The sequence below is a fragment of the Astyanax mexicanus genome, chromosome 19 (assembly GCF_023375975.1).
Source record: "Astyanax mexicanus isolate ESR-SI-001 chromosome 19, AstMex3_surface, whole genome shotgun sequence".
Lineage (NCBI taxonomy): Eukaryota > Metazoa > Chordata > Actinopteri > Characiformes > Acestrorhamphidae > Astyanax > Astyanax mexicanus.
In genome coordinates this window covers 27,266,311-27,290,730 of record NC_064426.1, presented here as the reverse complement: position 1 = coordinate 27,290,730, position 24,420 = coordinate 27,266,311, and the positions used below count along the sequence as shown (strand labels likewise).

The 24,420-nt window shown below is 36.1% G+C and overlaps 1 protein-coding gene across 2 annotated transcripts in view; it reads right to left on the bottom strand.

Moving 5' to 3' along the window:
- gjc1 (gap junction protein gamma 1) overlaps positions 1 to 24,420 on the bottom strand; it is a 51,484-nt gene that overhangs the window by 8,770 nt on the left and 18,294 nt on the right. The window contains exon 1 of one of the 2 annotated variants that reach the window (XM_022672397.2): positions 6,405 to 6,762. The exons of the other annotated variant lie outside the window; for it this stretch is intronic. The gene's annotated coding sequence lies outside the window, so the exon portion shown is untranslated. Of the gene's footprint in view, positions 1 to 6,404; positions 6,763 to 24,420 lie in introns of those variants that run through there. 2 annotated transcript variants of the gene reach the window in all.

Below are 24,420 nucleotides of genomic sequence, written 5' to 3'. Positions count from 1 at the left end.
AACTAGAGGGAACAAGAAACAAGAAGATGAAAACAAGGAACTAGGGCTAGGGCTAAGGCTTGAAATAACAAAGAGACACGGAGAGACAAACAACAGGGGTTAGTGCAAAGACCGACAGAGACAAAGTGGTAGACCAGGGCTATTTATAGCAACACAAACACACTAGAATTGGAAACACCTGGGGAAGGGGCGGAGCTACAAATGAGACACAGGTGGAAAAGTACTGAGACGGAAGACACAGGGGAGCACAGGTCACGTGGGGAATGCACACAAAGACACGAGACAGGGCCAAGACATGACAGAGATTAAATTCTATATCCCATTTTCTATTTTCGAATTTTGCTTAATATGGTCAGAAAATTAAACTGCCAAATGTTACACTGACAAAAATTATTGGGACACCTTCTCATTCATTGTTTCTTTCCCAATTATGACATGCCACATGTCATGAAGCAGGAACTAGTATCATGATTCGTGTTCCATGACTTTTGCCATTTTGTCCAATGGAAGCTAAAGAATACTGCACTGACTTCTATGCGGTTTTCCTAATGCACATGATACAGTGGATCAAGAAATGATAAATGTCCACATACTGTAACTTCAGAAATGGAAAGTCCCATTCATCTGGCACCCACTATGAGCCCTTGCCTGGACTCTAATAACTCATGTTACCTTGCCATGAGTGGTCTGGTCAGCGTTTTGGCTCACTCACAACAAGAAAACACCTCATAACATATACAGGCATGACCATTCCCAAGTTGTTATAGCTAATTTACTGTAACTTTATGACAGACTCTCCTTCGAAAGACGCTTATCATAATAACTGCTCTGAAGCTTTGCGTTTCTGATTTTGTGAAATTATACAATGACTTCACTCAACTGTGCAGATCTTGATGCAATGTTACGCAATCTCGCTCCAATACTGTGAATTCATAAGAAACTGCTGATGCTATTTAGTGATTGCTGCTTGGATTTGCTGTGTGTCCACAGCACGAGGGCACACACACACATACACGCTCACACTCACACACAGAGTTATCTCATCGGTTGTGCCCTCGCCCTGGGCAGTGGAGAATGGCAGACAGGGCACATGCTCAGCAGAATGTCCTTGTGCCCACATCAGTGCCAACCTGCTTTCATCTGCTGTCTTCATCTCTCTCTCTGAGCCTCTGTCTCTCTCTTCCTTCCTTTCCCTTTTTCTGCTTCTGTTCATCTCCAATCCTTCATGTAGCTCAATGAACAATGCGATTCTATTGAAGTTGAAGTGCGCTGTTTCTTCTAACCGTGAATAAACCACAACATTTCCGGTGATACAGGCAAGGTTCCAGGCAAAGTCTACATAGCCAGCTCATTCCTGCCAGCAGCACTTTAACCGCTCATTTGAGGCAATTAAGCCACCAGTCCAGGACTGCTGTCTCATTCCAACAGACCTAAGGAGGAAGCTATATTTATGAAACAGAAAAATGTTTTGATAAATCAGAGATTTCCCAAATTTATAAAACTGTTTTAGGGCAATACTTGTTGTCGTTGTGAACTAAACTGGGATTACCGTTCAAATGTTTGGGATCTCTAATTATAGCAACATAAAACAATATAATACTTTGTAAATATGACGGATCCTCATACATGTATTTCCCCATTCATGTAATTCCCAAAACAGTCAGATTCTCTGCCTGAACCCGATTTCTCACCAATTTTTTTTTGGCGAGTAGATGAAAGTAATTGTAAATGATGTTATTGTTTTCTGTGTATTTCGGTTTAATGAGTGTGCAGTGCATAGCCATATTGCTGTTTTTTTGTTTTGCTATGGGCTTTATGTTTAAAAAAATTGTTTGTTCAGAAATTATTTTCTTTTCTTTTTTTTTATTTATATTAGTGTAGACGGGGAGATTGGTTCTTAACAAACATTGTTCTTATATAATAGGTAAATGCTTCTTTAGTGTTGCAATGTTAATTAACATCATTCTGAACAGATTTTGCTCATTTAAACAGCCCGAACATGATTTTAAAAAGCTCAGTTTTAATGCTCTACTTACTTAAAAAATGGAGGGTTTAATTCAGGCTTGAGCTCAAAAGGACAGTGCCAGATTTTTTGGGCCTGATCTAAGCTAATTCAAATCCCAGGCAAACCAGATATTATGAACAATTCATAGCATTTTGAGAAGATCAGATTACCATAGTATTATCTACTTTTACAAGGAAAAAGAAAGTAAAAGGGAAAACAAGCTGAATAACTGGAGTTTCTATAAGGAGCTTTAAGAAGATAGGGAGTAAAATCTACCTCTAATAATCAACCTCTAATAAGCATGCAAAACCAGATGACCACAACAAAAAAAACATCTCCATCAAAAAGACTGTACTCTCATTTCTCTTTAAAACAGAGAGAGAAGAAAATTAAGCTCCACTTTTTCATCTAAAGGTGACAAGATGACCTAACACTATCGGTGTGAAAGGATGTGGAGTTGATCAAATAAATCAAAGGTTAATTAAACAAAATAAAAAACAGTTGCTTTGAGAAGAAAAGACCATTAAATCTTATCACTAAATGTATTTGGGATGACTTGGATGGTGAGAAGCAGAAAATGGTGCAACCTCTTTGTAGGCGTAGAAAAATCTAGTGCTTGGCATTTCTTGCTACATGTTGCCGATCACATTCATTACCACCCACTGCACTACTGTCTACTGTAGGTGGTAATGCCTTCTAAGACGTTAAAAGACAGCTTTCTCCAATGTTTGGAGATCGGCCTGCTGTAGTCATTTATACATTCATTCTCATTTAGTACTAATTGATCCTTTATAAACACTGATTGTACAAAAATCAAAAGTAGGCACTAATTACGGAAATATGTTGATTGGCATGCACCCTCTGAAACTGTGTGAGCATTTTGCACATATATCTATTAATATGGTGCTCTGTAAGCTTGTATGAACACTTAAAACACAAGCATCCCAGAGCGCTTTATAAAGATTATATTAAGCACTTTATTAAGCACTGGTTGTTAGTCATTAGACAAACACTAAAGAAGCTTTGAGGGTGAAAATATCTGTTAGTTTTAAAGTGTCCAAAGTCTGCCTATCCATTCTAGCTGCTTTAACTACTAACACTGTTAAAGCAAATCTCCTAACAACACAGCTTTCACCCACTACCATTTAATTGCCTCTGGTAAATTTGCAATAAATTACAAAGTATTTCTTATCAAGACTCAAAGATAATTGGAATCCTTCAGTTGATTCTGTTTATTTTCAGATCAGCCTTAAGCAAAAGATGATCATTTTAGATTCAGGTCATTCAGCGTATCATCTTTTTCAAACTTCCTTTTGGAAGGTGCAATGGATCTCTAAAAACTAAGATGTCCTGTTTTAAGTGCAGCTTCTTATGTGCATACAAGAGCATACAGCCTTTTCAAGTAAGAAATTATTCTGTATGATTTTAAGTTCTACTATTGTATATTATATATTGTAACTTGTATGTAGGTTCACAGTCTGGACTAAAGTATAAGGACACCAGCTCATGAATTGTTTCTTTTGATATCAATGCTATTTAAAAAGTGTTTATTCTGCTTTTGTTGCATGTATTAATGAGGCCAAGATTTTGGATCCAGATTCATTACCAACTCCCAAATTTATCCCAAAAACAACAATGGATGCTGCATCATTAATCCAAAGGAAACAGTTTTACTGCTTCACTGCTTAATGGGACTACACAGGTGATGGGTGTGCACTTGCACATCTGTGCAAGCAAACCAAAAAAATTGGTCCCACCTAAAGGGGCAGTCTCTGTTCGGATCAGCTGAAACATGGTGCTTCAGATTTGGGACTAACTACAGTAAGTTATCAACCATTAAACAACAGAAGACGAAAAAGAACTGGTGTTGTGCTGAAATCTGCAGGCATCTTTAAATTTACTGTAACTGTAGATTAAACCATGTTTATACTTAGAAATAATAGGACATCAAGGGTTATCTGTAAACCGACAATGTGATTGATGCAATGTATTGACAAGATGGTTCTACAAACCAAACCAATGAATGTGAATCTTTAATCACAATAACAAACGTATCCAATAAGGTATTGTCTTATTGTCCAGCTATACTTGGTGTCTTTACTTAAGATTGTGGCATTTCTTACTGCAGTATTTCAGTTCAGATCCTAAAATTTCTTAAATCATAAGTACTGACAGGTCTTATGAAGACACCCCCCCGCCAAAAAAAAATAAAAAACATGACGCCCGCAGTTTTTTCCTCAGATATGAACTGTATACTCAATGTATCAGCATAGTTCTCACAGGAGAAACATTAATGGTGGCCTACAGGGGGCACTACAGTAGCTGTGTTCTTCTGCTGCTGGATATTTTGGCAGAATTACAGGATATATTGCTTTGTAAAATAAAAACTCTTCATAGTTGTACCTAAGTAATTACACAACAAACATAAAACTAGTAAACATATGTTTAACAGTTTAAAAAGTCAGTGCAGTTTAGTTTTGCTTTCACCATAGGAGGTTGAGCAGAAACTATTCACTGCTTGTCTTTACTGCTTAAGCCTTAAGAATTTAAGGTATTTAACTTAATCTCTCTCTATATAACAAAAATAGCTACACTATTGGCAATGCTTTAAACACAGGCTCTAACTGGGCTGAAGTATTAGTGAACTCAAAATAAGCTCTGTATAACTTCAAACAGTAGCTTTACATTGGGATGTCTGGTGAAGGCAGAACTACAAAAATGCAACATTAGTTTCTTAATACTGACAAGCCAAAAGTCATCCAGTAATCCAGTGCGTTTAATAATCCGGTGCACTTTATGTATACATTTCACTAATCACTGAAGTGCAGTGTTATACAGGAGTTTCAGTTTAGTTCTCCGGCACCAAGACTGGAGCACTATTAGCATTATCATCTCTTTCGCTGTTCAGAGATGAGTATTATCATTCTGTAGCCTGCTGCTAACTCTGGCTAGCATTGCTGAAGCAGCATTAGCATTGGCCGCTAACTGTGCTACACGCAAGCTCTTTCGTCGTTTAGAGCCGAGTATATTGGACTGTTGTCTGCACGTTTACTGTGTTACCCTGGCTTACCAGAACACTCGGGGTTCCTCAGTGAAGCGCTGTCGGGTAGAGTTTACTAGCGCTAGCTGTGGATAACGCTAGTAAATGCTGCCTGTCAGTGCTTCAGCATCTAATTTTAATGCTGCTGCACCCAGCCTTAGTGAAAATCTGGAAATCTAAGCTTATTGTAAATAAACTGAAGCACTTTACTCACCCAAATGAACAGTTTTCAGGAGAAAAATCTGTGTAGATTAACATCCAGTGCTCATTTGACTTTAAAGGAAAATGTTTTTTTAGGAATTACAGTTTTGTTCACATCCCCCACTATCACTCAGCAGTGAGATCTGCTGAATTAGAAGGAAAACACGGTGACAGCCCTGTTCATTACTAGTGTCGCATAATGCGCCCTATAAGCCAGTGCGCCTTATAGTGTGAAAAATACAGTATGAATTATTTATGCTCTCTACAAAGAGGTGTGTAAGAAACATTTTAAAGGTTCACAAAAGTAAATGTAAAGGTTCTTTTTATCAAATATGGTTCTTTATGCAACCAAAATATGGTTTTACAACCTTTTGTTACATCATTTTCTGAGAGAGTTCATTTTTCCAATTTTTACAGCCTCTAAAAATACTCAGAATTACAGTCAAACGCTTTTGAGACCCATTCTAACAGACTCTGTATAGAACCAACAGCACCAATGTTGCAATGGCTGACCCATTGTTCTTACTAAAAACAATATGAGAAAAACAATTAGTTAAGGGCTTTAAGAAAAAAAAAAATCACAATTTGTCAAATTTGTCATTTGGTTGACTGTTTTCTTTTGTTTACAGTAATCAAAAACAAAGAACCAATTTAAACATACACGTGTAAATTAAAAGGTAATATAAAAAGGAAATGTCTATTAAAAAACTCATAGAATCATACACTGAAGCTAAACTAGAAATGTCTTTAATCTTTTGGCGCTTTTAGTGGTTAGAAAGACTGGAAACGAAAGCTTGTTGTTTTTAGCAGAATGGACTAAAAATAGAATTCCTGACCATTTAGGGGCAATCGTGCAGCGCTAAGAATGAAAAAGAGAGAGAGGAAGGGGGGATTTACTGTATCAGCAATGTGTGTGAATGTGTGTGTGTGTGTGTATGCATGGGCTTCTACTTCTACTTGACGCAATTGTATACTGTATGAACAAACACAGTTTACATGAAGTATCTGTAATAATAATATTTGAGATTAAACAGAGTGCATTGCTTCAAACACGAGGAAAGAAAAAAAAAAGTGCTCCAAAAAGACACTTAAAGCTGAACACACATGTATATACACACACACGCTCACACACACACACATGCCAAAAGGCGTACTCACACACACCCGGGCGTCCCGACTGCCTCTCCTCTTTTGTGTCTGCCTCTCCTCTCCCGTTCTCTTCCTTTCATCTCTCTCCACTCTTTCTTTCTCTCTTTCTTCTTCTTCTTTTTCTCTTAAAACCAGCTGGAGGAACGTGCACTGACCTTCCAGCCAGCGAGCGGCCGGACACTGACATTCACACCCAAGATCTGACAACCATGTGGAACTGCGGGGCTGTGTATGTGTGCAGTGGGGCGTGTGGGGGGTTTTGTATATCCCCTTGTTTCCTCTCCTCCTTTTTTCTATAGCATATGCACTCTCTCTCTCTCTTTCTCTCTCTCACACACACACACACACACACTCATACACTCACACACAAAAGACCCCTCTTACCCCTCATTGACCAAAATTAGGTCAGATATGGGAGGGAGGCGTGTGTATGCGTGGGGGGGCTAATGTCCTCACAGGCGGGGGGAAAATGCAGGTGAAGAGGGGGTGAAATGTGAAATGAATGTGAAGGTTCTGAGAGAAATCATGACATGCTTGGTGTCTGAACTTCTCTGATTTCTTGGTTTAGCATTGTACTTGAGGTAATATAACTAATAAGAAATGAAATTTACCGTTTTATGGCACCTATCTGTGCTGTTTATCAGTGTTTCCTGCATGGATGCTAATCTTGCAAGCTACCTATCAAGCCATCCACTACTTTCATCCACGCTTCATACAACAAAAAAAAAAAAAAAAAAAAAAAAAAAGAAGGAGCAATATATGGAGCTACACTAGGGTATATTTCATTCATTAATGCTCTCAGCTAGACTTAGTAACTCAGTACATTACAACATTCTTATTTGAAAAGTATCAAAACTACTATAAAATATTATAATACAGTAAAAAATATATATTACTGTCTCCTTCCCAAACGTACAGGAAAATAACAGCATTAAAAAAATTAATCATGATCTTAGTTGTTATATGTAAGATTTTTTAGTTCATTTATTTAAGAAAAGATGCATATTTAAATGAACATTTATATTTATATATTTATTTATAAAAAGCATTTTATATGGCTATTTAGTACTAATTTATTTTGTGCTAAATTTGTCATTTTTGATACAGTTGTTTTAATAATAAATTAATAAATAAAAAAACAGTTAAGGGACATCTTGGATGTGTTGGATGATACACACCCAACCTCATCTAATACCTCAATACCCCAATATTATTCCCAAAAGTATTGGCTGGAGAGCTATCCTTCTAGAGAACACTAGCCCATGGTGCCAATAGATTCATTTTTATCTCCTCCAGAGGGTCATATTTTATTGGTAAATCCTTTCTAAAATGTAAACATTCATTAAAAAGGATGTTAAAACCATTTAGATGTAGAATGTTCCTTGAGATGAAGGTGAAAAGTATTTAAATTATTATAATTTTTTTTTTACGTTACGTAAAGAAGCATTTTTATACAAAAACGTGTGAAAAAACACATGTAAAGGTTCTTTACTCCCAAATATGGTTCTTTATGGAACCAAAATATGGTTTTCAAATGTCATCACTCAAGAAAACCCTTTGTTGCAGCATTTCTGAGAGTGTATCACTTTAAGGGGTTGACTGAAGGGGTGTTGAGAGTGGGGGATGGGATAGATTAAAGGGAGACCAGGGGAGCCCCTCTGCACCAACCCCTACTCTACACACACATACTGACAAATATACAGTATGCATTTCCATTGCTTCACCATATCTCTTTCTTCTGTTCTGTCTTTGCTGCCTCTCTCTCCCCCACACTCTCAGCTCCAGCGCTCAGAGTAAAAGAGCGTCTTTAATATTTTTGGTTTTGTGTTCATCTTCCCATCTTTGGTCATGGTTGAAATTGGAGCTTGGGGCTATCTCTCTATACTCTTTATCTGTTCACCGTCCTCTCTTCTCCACGCCGTTCCCTCACAGTTTATCATGAAGCCAGATTACAATCAGAGGATTTCACAGCTACACCCACAGACATTTACAATCCAAATGGGTAAAATCTAATTAAAATGCGACACACATTCGTTTTGCTATTGCATGAGGAAAGATTCTTGTTCAAGCCTGATCAGTAAATCAGTAAATGCATTTGCTGTGTTTTAATTATCGGACGTCAAGGCGTGTTGTGTTATTGTTGCTGTATATTTGATTTACAATACACCATTATGTATACGTAATTATGTAATTAAACAAGGCATACACAGTTTAAAAGTTTAAAAGATATCCTTTAAAATCGATCTGATTTTTGAGCAATGCCACACGCTGGAAAAGTTAAACGACCATGTAATCTATGTAAAAATGTTTTACATCGGTTTAATAAATAATTATGATAGGCTTTGACAATACTCAAGGCACTTTAACAATAACGCACTGTAGCTTCTATCAGCTAGCCAGGCTTTGGTAGAGGAAGAAAAATGATAAGACCTGGACAAAGAGCGAGGGAGTCGCTGAGATAGAACTTGTTCTGAACTTCTTCTGAACTCTAAGCCCTCAAATTCTGTAACACAGATAAAAAAACATGAATATATTATGAGAATACTAATGGTGTGTTTGATTATAGAAATTCTATATTTCATAAGTACTGTATGATTACATTGCTTGGTGAGATCAGGATGTTGGATGAGCACTACTCGCCTCCCTAAAGTACCCCAACTCGTGTCTGGAATTAAGCATGCTGCAAATAGGTTAATGATCACTGCTCCAAAGAGTTCTATTATATTCTATGGGTAATACTTCTATTACCAATGTTTGTGTCAGAAAAGGCACACAGCAAATTCTGTTTTTTGGAATAAACTCCCTGAGAGTTAATATCAACTCATTTTAGTGTACATGCGTGACCTTGGAATAAACTCTGAAATAAACTCTACACCACCCAAGAGTTCCCCTCAACTCAACTTGTAGTCTAAGTTGGAGAATAAACTCACACAAGTTAACACTTCCACACATTTTTGTTTAACTCCAGATTTTCAAACTCCAGAAACTTGCTGTGCAGAAGGGGCAAGTTAAAGTAGCTGAATGTATTTATTAGAAAGTGTTGCTGAATGCAAACACATACATGTAGTGTATGTGGTAAAAAAAATTAAAACTTTATAGAAGTTGAAATGATTAAAGAAGTTGATAAAAAAAGTTTTCACAGTTTAAGCTTTGTTCTTCTCTGGTATTGCTCACAGCACCTATTGTAGCACTTTTAGGAATGTACCATGGTGTAATTCCAGTTGAAACATGATATCAAAAAAGTGCTCAGAGCTTTTTTCTCAAGATGACAGATCTTGCATGGTGGAAGGAAGAGGGGTGAAATGTTATTATTGGTTAAAATTGTTATTCCCCCTCCGGTGGTGGGCAGTGATGTAATTACAGCTCAAAAAATGTTTTAGAGGCAGCTCAAGGTCATTACAGTTTAAAACAATATTAAATAAACTGTTTTATTGTTCTACCAAATGACTTTAAAAGACACCAGGTTGTCTATTAATAACTCCAATCCAGTGACCCAAGATCCAGATATTATTTTAATCTCAATACATTTCTGAGTCTTTGTTTTAACCACCGCATTCAGAACACTTATTGGTGCACCTAATATTGCCCAGCTGACCGGACTAAAAGGAGTTCTAAAACTACATAAAGCTTCATTCAAAGCATCCAAATGTTTTTTTTTTTTTTGTTTTGTTTTTTTACCAGCGGGAAAACCACATGCCTTTATTTGGTTTTAACATACCCCTGATGCTATAGTTAATACAAACACACTATAGAACCCCAAATCATAGTATATCACATTAGTTTAAGGAACAAGGAGTCTAAAAGTCATCTGTTACATGTTTGTATTTTTATAATAATACGTTTTAAAGATTTTTTTTCTCATTTTCCCACCTTTCTGTCTTTTGTCTTTCTTTACGTGTATTATTAAGCTATAAATATAAATATATATACTATAAATAGGAATATTTTCATATAATGGCCTGCCTGGTTAAAGTAAAAGCTAAATAAAATTTTATTTAATGGGATATTTAGGGTTATTTTTTTCTCCTCATCTCCAGATACTGTTAGGATATTCCTGCTGTGTGTTCTTACTGCTATATTCACACTACTGTGAGTGTGTGTGTTTACTGCAACTAATGGATGGATTTAAAGTGGAAGAAGTCTACAGTGCAAGCATGTTTATAATCTTTAGATTATTATTCAATATCTGCAATATCCTTTACGTTTAAGCACAGTTAAACTTTGATATGATATACAAACCAATATAAGACAAAAGTTCAATTTAGCTGTTTTGAAGAATAGAAAGTTGCTCCATTACAAAACCTTACAAGCTACTTTTATATTGAACATGAATGTAAAAATAACCGTCTTATATTTCAGTTTACACATGAAAATCAATGCCACATAAAAGAGTTTACTCTGGCAGGTTCTTTCAAGGATCAAATGTGTTCCTTCTGAAGTACAAATATGTACAATTTAACAATGAAAAGATGCATTTAGTATTCTGTATCACTGTACTAATAAACAATATATATTTTAATTATACAATTTTCATGTAAAAGCCAGACAATTTTGGATCATCAAGTTCTTGACATATTCAGTTGATAATAATGTTAATAATTTTTATAATCTTTATTTGTACAAAAACCATAGGTACAAAAAAGACTTTTAAATGGAAGGTACTTTGTTGTGCCTCAATATAAGGATACAGCTCCAACGACAAGCTTTGTACTCTTGTAAGTACATCTCTGTTATTATTTTTCTAAGAAAACTTAATGTGAGGTAGATATGAGAGTGAGGAATTGTGAACCACATACAGAGCTCTGCAATCTGTTATCAATCTATATGAGTCTGCGTTTAGTTACATTTCCACTTTCCGGCCCATAAAGTATATTTAAAGAAACCGTGAGGAGTGTAATTCATAAAAACTGACAGGATTATATGAGATGAAGAACGTTCTGGACGGAAAAGCTCTGAAAAAGAAGAACGGATGTTTAGGATGAAACTGGGACTTTCTATAAATTACCACCACTAATGTTAAGGTTAGACTTAGGAGTATCAGGAACTTTCCATAAACATTCAGACCTTCAAACCTAAACTATATGAGAGATATAAACAGTGAGAAATGAGCTGTATGTGGGGAAGAATATATATATGTTCAAATATGTACAAATCTGCAGAAATATACACATCTTGTCTAGAAGTATTGCCAAAAGAATAGAACAGCACTCTGCATCATATACTTGTCACTGAATTAGTGCTGGACGTCATGACCAAAATTAAATCACAATATATTTTTCTAATATCGATTAACTCAATACAATATAATTCAGATATCAACACGAACAATATAAATACCACCGCATGTGGTGTACATCATCGCACACTGACACTGCCAGGCTATGCTGAATGCAATCAAATCCTCAAAGCAATGCTCCAAAATTTAGGAGAAAGTCTTTCCTGGGCAGTTTTGACAGTTACTCCAACAAAAGCATGATAAACTCTTTTAGAAGGTGGTGTCCCAACACTTTTGTCTATGTAATGTACAGCTCTGGAAAAAAAATAAAAAAGTTTCTTTAATTTTACCAAATTGAAAACCTCTGGAATATAATCAAGAGGAAGATGGATGATCACAAGCCATTAAACCAAGCTGAACAGCTTGATTTTTTGCACCAGGAGTGGCATAAAGTTATCCAAAAGCAGTGTTTAAGACTGGTGGAGGAGAACATGCCAAGATGCATGAAAACTATGAGAGCTGTATGTCTCTGGACATTATCTTTTAGACCAAATCATATTAGCTACATGTCTGTCCAATCAATCAAGCTTGAGTGAGCAAAAAAATAGAAATTCTCTATTCTCTTAAATCACATATTTTTTAAAAAACTTTATACCTTCACTGTTATCATTTTCCATTAAGATATTAAAAAGACACTGAAGCTGCTAAATATTGATTAGTATAATAGTTAACTTGTATCAACTATTCAGCACATTATATAATAATACAGATAACTTGTTACCTTAATACACTTTTATTCCATGCTCAGACAGATTTTTTTTGGAGTACACTGTCCAGAACATCCTCTCCAAAAGCCTCTGGCTACAGGTTTTTCATGTAACAAGGCCAACATTTGAAGTACTATGCACCTACATAGGACCATCTGTCCAGTCAAAAGTGTCCGGAGCTCTCCAGTTCCTCTATTAAAGCACATTGTCACTGCCCTGTATAAATCGGCCACCTGTGCCGAGTACAGAGTTGTGGAAGAGAAACATTTGGTGTGAGCAGTCGTGTTATAGCAGTGTAGCCTTCCTCCAGCTGAAGGCTACAATGATATTAACCTATAAGAGCCCATGGTGTCACAGACCTTTTAAAGGGCCACTAAACCCCCTGATTTTTGCTGACTTCACCCTCAGCTCAAATTTGAAAAAGGCAAAAAAATGGGAGGAATAGTTGGGAGGGGCACTGGGTGATGTATGGGTTTAGATGCAGGGCAAGAGGGAGAGCTGATTGGCTGAACAGCAGCAGCAGCAGTGTGCCTCTGATAGCGATGAGACCCAGATGGTTGGACCATGTGCCACAGGGGCTGCGTACCAAAGAACACAGACATTTTAAAAACTGCTGTCAACATTTCCTCCAAATTCCAAATAAAAATATTGTCAATTCAGTAATTTATTAGCAGAACATGAGAAATGGTCAAAATAACAATTTTAAAAAGAAGCAGTGCTGTCAGACTTCAAATAATGCAAAGAAAAAGGTTTATATTCATTTAGAAACAACAATACTCATGTTTAATCTCAGGAAAAGTTCAGAAATAAGTATTTGGTGAAATAACCCTGGATTTTAATCACAACTGTCAAGCTCTCCTTCACCAGTCTTACACACTGCTTTTTGGGAGACTTTATGCCACTCCTAGTGCAAGAATTCAAGCAGCTCAGCTTTGTTTGATGTCCTGTGACCATCTATCAGTATCTTGACTACATTTCAGAGGTTTTCAATGGGGTTTAGGGCTTTAAAGAAAATAAAACCTTTCTTTAATATTGTATCTCACAAGTAATTCAAGTAGTAAAGTAGTTATGTTCCCTCACTTCCCACCTCAACCTAGGCACTGTTCGTGTTTCATTTGTTTCTGTATGAAAAATAATGCAGTTGTTTGATTATTGCTCTATGATACTATTTACTCATACTCTTGTGCTTGTTTGGTTAATTTGTGGCTGTTTCAGTGGCATTAAACAGAGCCTGTCCCACACTTATTAACTATCAGTTTAGAGAGCAGAGTAAGAGATTTGGCCTTCTAGTGTGCAAAGTGTTTATTTAACCGCCATGTAAAAATATGTCTCCATGTCCTGGAGCAGAGAGTGCAATCTAAAATCACTGTGCTCTAAAATGCATCTAAAAGTTGTATTCAGTTTGGGTAATGGCACAGTCTGACTAAAGCGGTGCGCATCCTGCAGGCTTTACTCTTCTTACCAGAGTGATGATTATCCATGTTTTTAAAATAAAGAATAAAAATAAAATAAAAATGTACAACATGACAAATTGTAAACATTATGACTTTATTAAAATTATTAATGGCTGGTTGATATGGCCAAAATGTATATATATATATCAATATACAATATGTTTTTTAATTTGTTCGATAATACATGATTCTGATATTGACATAGTGCTATAGATTTTGTGGTGGGTGGGAGGTAGGGGGGTCTAATATCAAACACTGGCCACTGATAATCCAACCTGGACAAGCCTTCATGTTGCATCATTCAGTGCGTGGTCCACAGGAGTATATTTTTGATGAATTGCAGAGCCGCACTGTAACCAATTTATAAAATAACTGTCAACAAGGCAGCTTGAAGGTCTCATAAGGTATTGATCACAACAGTATATACCTACTCTAGGTCCACTAGGTCTAGGTCCATACCTACTCTAGGTCCACTCAGCTGCCACTGTTGAGCCTTAGATCTTTCTGCTCCAGAGGCATCTTAGCATGAAGCTGAAATATTCTGTACTCTATACATAAGTACGATGGCAATAAAAGGTGCATCTTCTTCTCTATATGTATTAATCACATAAACCCAAAAGAGCCCACAGATACTTTTAAATAAGCTGAGGGCAAGTGCATTTTGTGCTGTTCCAATTATTTTAACAATTGAAGTTAGGGCTGCACAATATATCGTTTAAACATCGTCATCGCGATGTGAGCATGCGCAGTAGTCACATCGCAGGACGTGTGATGTCATTTTAGGCAATTAAATCAAACATGTCTCCATCCACATGGCTGGGCACATGCTCGAAAGCTGTGCACCTCAGTCCAGCACAGTTGTGCGCAGATATTTCCAGTTACAGCTGAATTCTTATTTACCTTTTAAAAAGCAATTTAAATGCCTGATTAAAGGGCTGATTACTGTTGTTTTCCTCGGGTTAGCTCTTAATCGGTCCTGATGTGAGATAGCGGGACTGGTGACGTCATGGGCCCTGCACTGTTTAATATCATGATATATATCATTGTAAAAAGAACATTCAATTCAATTTTATGTCTATAGTGCTTTTTACAACAAAGGTTGTCACAAAGCAGCTTTACAGGAAAAACAGGTCCACGCCTCTTATGAGCAGCACCACAGAGAGGCCAATTTTTTTTTACATTTGCAATGTAAACATTTTCTAATATCGTGCAGCCCTATTTCAAATTTTAATGAAATGTTTTACTTTCTATATAACTAGTTCTGACATGTTATTTTACATCAGATTTTAACCTTTATACGTTTACAGTAATGTGCCTTCTATGGAAGTAAAACAGTGTCAACAGATTTTGAATTTTAAAAGCACTTGAATATTTAGCACTGAATTATTTTACATTGAATTATTGCATGTGATTTTTTTTGCCTCTGAATTAAACACTTTAATTTTTCAGTATATCATTTTCACTTATTTTATTTTAATGTAAAAAAATTCAAAAGCAAAAATTCAAGTTTTAAAAATTCAATTAAAATAAATTCAGGTTGCTCAAATTCGAACTGTCAAATTCGACTGCTAAAATACAACGCTCAAAATTCGCTGTAAACATCCGGGACACACAGGATGAGCAATCGATTCAGTCTTCAATCGAGCCAACAACCAGCCAATCACATCACGCTCCGAAGATCACGTGACAGGTAGCGCCTCAGTACAGCAGAGTCGCTCAACGCAGCTCGCAGCCCCCTCCGCTGCTGCTCTGGAGAAGGTGAGTGTAAAACAGCTGAAAACAGGGCATTTACCTCACCACTGTGGCCATGTAATATCACTTAAACGGTGTAGAAATCATCACTTTAACCAGGGTTTGCTCTGTGGTTTGTAAACATATTAAATTAAGATAGATATCCAGATGTACCTTGTTAAACTAAATAAATAAATAAAGCTCATCTGTTCATTTCAGAAAGAGCTTCAAACACGAACACTAGATCAATTATTTATAAATACAGCCAGACTGTGTGGAAGATAATTACTACTGTAGAATCTGAGATAGTAACTTAGTTAGCTAAATTATAGCTACCTATCTTGCTAGTTAGCTGTGGGACTGTGCGATTATAGACAAGATACTACCTAGTTAGCGGTTTGTTTAGCAATACCTTATTTACACTTTGCTGCAAAGTATGTTGCTTAGTGTACTGGCCACTGTCTAAATAAATATATTGAGCTAAATTACACTTACTGTACCCGTCTCAGGCCGGTCCTCTCATTAAATAAAGGAGATTTATTAGAATTGCTTTTTGTCTCTTTACTAACTAATTTAACAGAGATAAATTAAGATATGACCAGTATTTATTTTATGATATTGATTTTAATGTTTATATTTAATATATATTTTATAAATTTGTTAACAATTCAACTCAGGCTTTAACTGAGGATATCAACAGTAAATAATAGTCCTAAAATGCTTGTGTAATTAAGATACAGCATGATTAGTCCTGTTTACAAGTGCATCTCAATAGTGAAAAATATATATTTGTGTTTAAACTACATATTCTAGTAAACTGGGTTAAGGTTAGGACAGTAATTCTGGTTTAATGAACTTTTAGCCAGGTAAAAATGATTTGGAATATGTCACTTTACATGTAGTGTAATGTATAATTTCTGTTAAATTATGATACTCATGATCTTCAGATTTTCTGAGATGCATTAGTAATTGGTTTGTGCCAAAACCAATGCAATAATAATTGCGAAAATGTTTTATATAAATGAAGTAAATACTGAATCCAAACAACACCAAGTTTAACACAGTCATACTTCTTGTCTTCATTTTCTTAAACAGGATATTTTCTCCCAGAAAAAGAAAGGATAATAAAAGGTAGGTAATGTTCTTAAAATGTTTAATTATATTCATGTATCAAATGCAGTAATTTTTCAAGTTTCTTTTGTATTCCACAGGTTTCCTTTCTCCAAACTTTTAAAGAACAAATAAAGAAATCCAATTTCATGCAGTCTGTGCTGTGTTTATTTGATTTATTTACATGTGCCATGTTCTGTTTTTCTTTAGTTGTTTACATGAGTTCTGTATTTTATTTGTATGTTTTAGGCAGCCTCCCTATATTCTGGCACATCATATCATGTTCATCTTGTTTGTATAAATAATAAAAGCTGTTGCAAATAATGTGGTTCCTATTCATAATCCAAATAATTCTGCATAAAATCTTCAAGTGGTGACTTCAGAATATGGACAGATCTTTGTATTCTTTGACTTCGTTCTTTTCGTGGTGAACTCTCCATAGCTGCAAGCTGAAACTTCTTCATCTTCTTTTCAACCTTAAATAAAAACATCAGATTCACTTTTAGCGACAGCATTTACAAAATGTGATAATTATTATTAACATAAAACATTTAATAAATATTACTAATAATACTCTCTCATGGGTTGCAATATTTGATTCTCATTTATTAACATGACCTAAATATAAATAAAAATGTATAAAAGACATCACTAATAAAAATTGCACTGATTACAAATTAGATAATGCCCACACATACATCTAGACCTAGTTACCAGCCTGAGAGGTATATAGTAACTGTAATAAATCTCCTTTATTTAATGAGAGGAAGGACCGGCCTGAGACGGGTACAGTAAGTGTAATATAGCTCAATATATTTATTTAGACAGTGGCCAGTACACTAAGCAACATACTTTGCAGCAAAGTGTAAATAAGGTATTGCTAAACAAACCGCTAACTAGGTAGTATCTTGTCTATAATCACACAGTCCCACAGCTAACTAGCAAGATAGGTAGCTATAATTTAGCTAACTAAGTTACTATCTCAGATTCTACAGTAGTAATTATCTTCCACACAGTCTGGCTGTATTTATAAATAATTGATCTAGTGTTCGTGTTTGAAGCGCTTTCTGAAATGAACAGAGGAGCTTTATTTATTTATTTATTTAGTTAGTTTAACAAGGTATATCTGGATATCTATCTTAATTTAATATGTTTACAAACCACAGAGCAAACCCTGGTTAAAGTGATGATTTCTACACCGTTTAAGTGATATTACATGGCCACAGTGGTGAGGTAAATGCCCTGTTTTCAGCTGTTTTACACTCACCTTCTCCAGAGCAGCAGCGGAGGGGGCTGCGAGCTGCGTTGAGCGGCTCTGCTGTACTGAGGCGCTACCTGTCACGTGATCTTCGGAGCGTGATGTGATTGGCTGGTTGTTGGCTCGATTGAAGACTGAATCGATTGCTCATCCTGTGTGTCCCGGATGTTTACAGCGAATTTTGAGCGTTGTATTTTAGCAGTCGAATTTGACAGGTCGAATTTGAGCAACCTGAATTTATTTTAATTGAATTTTTAAAACTTGAATTTTTGCTTTTGAATTTTTTTACATTAAAATAAAATAAGTGAAAATGATATACTGAAAAATTAAAGCGTTTAATTCAGAGGCAAAAAAAATCACATGCAATAATTCAATGTAAAATAATTCAGTGCTAAATATTCAAGTGCTTTTAAAATTCAAAATCTGTTGACACTGTTTTACTTCCATAGCCTTCCTTATCACAATATGAGAAAAAAAAAGTTAGATTTTTAATTCAGGTTAGATTTTGTTTCAATATTCAGAACTTGGTCTCGTATGGCTTTTATGGGCAAATAATCTTTATTGCCACCACTATGAACAATGTAAACTCTAAAACAGAACAGAACAGTGCATTGTAATAATAAAAAGCTACAAAGGAGAAAGGCAGGGTAAGAGAAAGAGAGAAAGAGCAGGAGAGGTAATAGCAGAGTCATTAATGAATCAGTTTAGTTTCTAACTCAGGATTCATTTGGTGAGGGAGCATCTGCTAACTTACGCAATGACAGAGTGTTAAGGGGCATAGCGATGCCATATGGGAGTTTTCTGAAGTTACGCATGCACACACGTGCTCACAAACACACACACACTTACTCACACGCGCAAACACACACAAATGCTCTGCATCATGAACTGCTATTTTATATTTATGGCATTAAACCCCTCAGGAGAATCTGACAGCATCCAGTGCCCAGTATCCTGCCTCACATCAGCCTGGAAATAGCCAAGTGACCTACAATGTTAATCAACCCAACCGTGTAACATCTGTTAACATCTGTAATTGGCATGTCCACACATCACAATCCCTTACACTGCCTCATAGACAGTATGAGCTCCTATGCTGCTAATGCTAATTCTGCTAATTAAGCTGTTTGTAATGATGCTGCTTGTAATGAAACATGTAGTGTGGTCAGATAGTGTTAAGTACTAATATACAATATGAATATTGTCATTAGCATATTTCAATTCTGTTAATATTATACTTAATTTATCCTTAATTTTTATTTTAACAGACTCTGTGTACAGCAGTATTAATTGTCACATTGCAGTATTGCTAATTGTGTTGCAAAAACACCATAAAACATACAGGTAGCTGGTTTGTGTTCTGTAAATGATAATATCAACAATATTTACGAAGAAGCATGAAGTGATACAGTTCATCATAATAAACAGAGATCTGTGTTTACTTGGTAATGTATCATTTAGAGCATTGGTAATGTAACATTTAGAGCATTTACTTGCAGAAAATGAGAAATGCCTAAAACAACTAAAAAGATGCAGAAGTTTCAGACCTCAAATAATGCAAAGAAAACAAGTTCGTATTCTTTAAGTTTTAAGAGTTCAGAAATCAATAACCCTGGTTTTTAATCAAGGTTTGCATGTATTTTGGCATGTTCTCCTCCACCAGTCTCCAATGCTTTTGGATAACTTTATGCCACTCCTGCCTGGTGCAAAAAATGGTTTGATTTTATCAAATTAGAGGTTTTCAATTTGATAAAATCAAAGAAACTCATAATTTTTAAGTGGTCTCTTATTTTTTTTTCCAGAGCTGTAAGTGTTTTACTATTTAATTATAAGTACCTGTGAATTTACATACAAAAACTGCACTGTGGACCTCAGTATGATGTTAGCTATCTTTGCTAGATCTACTGCATTTCCAATATGCACTGTAATGGGCTGAGCTATGGACTCTTATGAGGGGTATCTGGTTAGTGGTGAGGTCTGTATTGCCATCTATGGGTTAAGTGAGGAACCACAGGGTTTTCTGACCTCAGGCAATGCTGAAGCAACTCAGCGGGTACAAAGTTGTTTGTCGTTAATTTAAGATAGAACTGAAGGATATACAGTATGTAGAGCTAATTGAGGCATGTTTTTTTTCGTAACACCACCAACAGCTTTAAGAAAAATGTTCTTAAAGAAACTTTAATGCATGTAAATGTTGTGAGATTTTATTCCTAGTGACCATTTCATTCTGTTATTAAACCAAAAACCTTCCCAAAATTGGATGACGATTAGATAACAATGATAGTTGTTACCTAACATCTCCATGGTACTCTGTGGCCGAACAAATGAGCTGCTTAAGTTGAACTCCTCATTTAGATCTGAGGAGAACACACTGCTTTCCCACGATACATCATCTCACATTAGCTTCTGCAAACCACAACATTATACCGTCTTTTATCTATCAGTAAAAAACATATATTACAGCTCTTAAGCTATAAAACATCACAGTTTGGTTTCTTAATTAATTGCCAGTAAGCATAAGTGCCTATCAGCTCAGCATATCTGCAGCATATTCAGCACTATAGGCACTTACACTATATCTTCACATGTTTGTGGACACTTCTAATAAATCCACTAATGAATCCACTCAGCTACTTTAACAGAATTTCTTTTAAAATGTCAGGACAGCTGATGTGGACAAATTACAAACCATTAAACTAAGGCAGATTTGGGTTGTGATTTTTAGCTGCAGGGTCAAAGGTCATTTCTGAAGTGTTTTTTTTTCTAAGTAAGCACTGTGCACTGTGTTGTGCTGAATATATAACTCACACTTATTAATTAGATGAAATGTGTTAATTAAGGAAATTAAGCTTTCCGTGCTTCCGTGTGACACAGAGGTTGGTTTATGTGTTCTTAAAAACATCATTAAATATGCCATAAAATATCCGCTGATCTGGTCAAAACATCAGTGTGTGCAGGGCCAAACCCAAAAGGTGCAGAAAAACTACAGTTCTTACATCACTTCCTCTGTGCTGAATTGTTAACTGTCCCCAAAAAAACATTCAAATTTTTCAGAAAATGTAAAGATGTAAAAAAAAGTAAATGTTCAGAAAGATTTCCTTTATAAACACAAAAATACAGTAACCACTTTGCCTTCTTCATTTATTTTATGATCCATTCATATACAGCTCTAGAAAAAAAAGTAAGAGACCACCTAAAAAGTATGAGTTTCTTTGATTTTACAAAATTGAAAACCTCTGGAATATAATCAAGAGGAAGATGGATGATCACAAGCCATCAAACCAAGCTGAACTGCTTGAATTTTTGCACCAGGATCCAAAAGCAGTGTGTAAGACTGGTGGAGGAGAACATGTCAAGATGCACGGAAACTGTGATTAAAAACCAGGGTTATCCCACCAAATATTGATTTCTGAACTCTTAAAACTTAATAAATATGAACTTGTTTTCTTTGCATTATTTGAGGTCTGAAAGCTCTGCATCTTTTGTATTATTTCAGCCATTTCTCATCTTCTGCAAATAAATGCTCTAAATGAAAATATTTTATTTGGAATTTGGGAGAAATGTTGAGTTGTATATATTTATTTTTTATCCCATTTTCTCCCCAATTTACAAGACCAATTAGGAGGGTGAAGACCAGCACATCTACCCATCCAGAGAGACAAGGTGGACAAGGACAATTGTGCTCTCTCGGGGCTCCAGTAGCTGATGGGAAGCTGCATGAACAGGATTCAAACCAGCGACCTCTTGATCATAGTGGCAGCGCTTAGCCTGCTGGACGACTCGAAGCCTCATCCATATATTTTGGAAGAAAACAAATTTTCCTTCTTCTGTTGTTTAATAGATGACAATAGCCTACTTATTCATCTCTATTTAAATTTTCACAATAAACAAATTATCAGATTGCCCAGCTTTCGCGAGAAAGCACCCTAATATCGTGCCAAATCTCTGAAGGGGTGCCGAGAATAAGTAAATATGAATTAGTAAAGTGAAGGCGCTGCTTTTTTAAACAAACCTGAAGATGTTCTACAGTGTAGAGACAAATTAGGAAAACACTGCATTAAAACATGGCCTGCAGAGACGTCAGTGTTAAACATGGACACTGCCGAAACTAAGCATAGGGGGTAAGAATGGGCTTAAAATGGAGAAGACAGGCTAAACCTTGCCTCACACGCACACACACACACACACACACGCACACACACACACACACACACAGGCTTGCACTCATCAAAGCATGCACAAATTGAAAAAGGCCTGAGGGGAGAGAGAAGACTCAGCACTGCCCCCCAATGCACACTCACACTTATACTCAAATACACACACACAAATAAAGGCCTGCATGCCAAGCCTATTATCTGAAATCACACACACACACACACACACACACACAAACAAACAAACACACACACACACACACAGCTTAGTCATAGCTTAGCACATATACTGCCCACATTGTAGAAATATGTGTGTTTTTTTGTGTCTCTTTTGGGGGAGGGAGGGAAGGTTGGGGGTTTACTTCAATTATTTTATCCATCCATCCATCCATCCATCCATTCATCCATCCATTCATCCATCTGCACGGAACTGGAAGCAGCATCCTCTGTTTCTACCTTCACTCTCTTTTCCGCTAAATCAAGAACACAGAGGAGACTTCTACTGTGTTGTAATGTAAGCAAAACAAAATACGATTAAAAAATCTTATATGATGTCAAATTTGTGAAACATATTAATATGTATTGTGTTGTGAGCACAGCTGTTTTTATTTAGCTAGAAAAATATATAATGGCGTTGAATATGTCAGAAATGTTACATTAATATGGATCTAAATGAATCCAACTCTAAATTGTGTGTATTTTAATGTAATGAGATTTTATTTCACATAACTTGTCAAATTCTATGGTCCAGTCATTATGAAGGCTTTACAAATGAGATATTCTGTATGATAATAGTGCTAGTAGTCAAGCTTTTGCAAATGTTAAAAACGTAGATAAAAAATACCTTAATAGAACAAAAAAAAAACAGAATTTAAAATAAAACATTCAGATAAAATTAGGTGGAAATGTTATATTGCCAAAATACAAAAAAGAGAAAGAGGAAAAGAGAGAAAAGGGGTTTTAAAATTAACAATAGCATATCAAGCCATAAAATCATGTGATTCTGTTAGAATGAGTGGCCACAGACAACATCTCATCTACAGCTGGGAAGCTGGACCATTTACTTAAAAATGTAATGCTGGATTATGATTAACATTAATATGGACGAACCTATCATCACACACGACACTTTTTTTAATCACATTTTTCATATAGTTAGTTTTACATTAAACTCGTTGTCAGAGCTGTGATAACATCATGAGTAACAGCAAACTTGCATAAAATTGCATTGCCCACCTGCATCAGTGCCTGCAGTGGGAGCTCTTCATACAGTAGACTATGCCCACATGACATAACTAGGCTGGATGTAGAGTGAGGTAGAGTGTGGTAGTGTATGGTAGGACTCTATTGTATTTTTGTGCACCTTATTATATGGCACACTATCAATAAATGTGTGTTTTCTGCTCTATTTTCATACACAAGGCGCACCGGACTATAAGGTGCATTTGTTGCCATGTTTTCCTTCTAATTCGGCAGGTTTTGCCACTGGGTGTTCCGATAAACCAGGGAGATATCAACTAGCAGTTCGTCTCACATAGCTTGTTTTAAAAAGACAATCCGATATACTCACCTTTGAACGGCAAAAGAGCTAGTATTGTGGTTAACGGCTAATGCTAATGCTGCTCCCGCAGTGCTAGCCGAGGTTAGCAGCAGGCTAGAGTCTGATATACTCACCTCTGAATGGCAAAAGAGCTAGTATTGTGATTAACGGCTAATGCTAATGCTGCTCCCGCAGTGCTAGCCGAGGTTAGCAGCTGATATACTCACCTCTGAACGGCAAAAGAGCTAGTATTGTGGTTAACGGCTAATGCTAATGCTGCTCTCGCAGTGCTAGCCGAGGTTAGCAGCAGGCTAGAGTCTGATATACTCACCTCTGAACGGCAAAAGAGCTAGTGTTGTGGTTAGCGGCTAATGCTAATGCTGCTCCCGCAGTGCTAGCCAAGGTTAGCAGCAGGCTACAGTCCAATAATACTTACCTCTGGACAGCTAAAGAGCTAGTGTTTAGCACAGTTAGTGGCTAATGTTAATACTGCTGGAGAACTAAACTAAAACTCCTGTATAATGCTGCACTTCAGTGGAGTGGCTTTACTGCTACTTACAACCTGACTGGTACATTTCATACATAAGGCGCACCGGATTATAAAGCGCACTGATGATTTTTGGGAAAACTAAAGGATTTTGAGTGGGCCTTATAGTGCAAAAAATACGGTACTTCTTAGCGAGTGCATTCAAGTCAAGTGCTGAAAACTGTATTTAGGAGTTGAAACTAATGTGTCCTTATTTATTAGGTTTTATAACAGTTTTGGAGCATCTTTTTTGGAGTATTTTTGTCTATA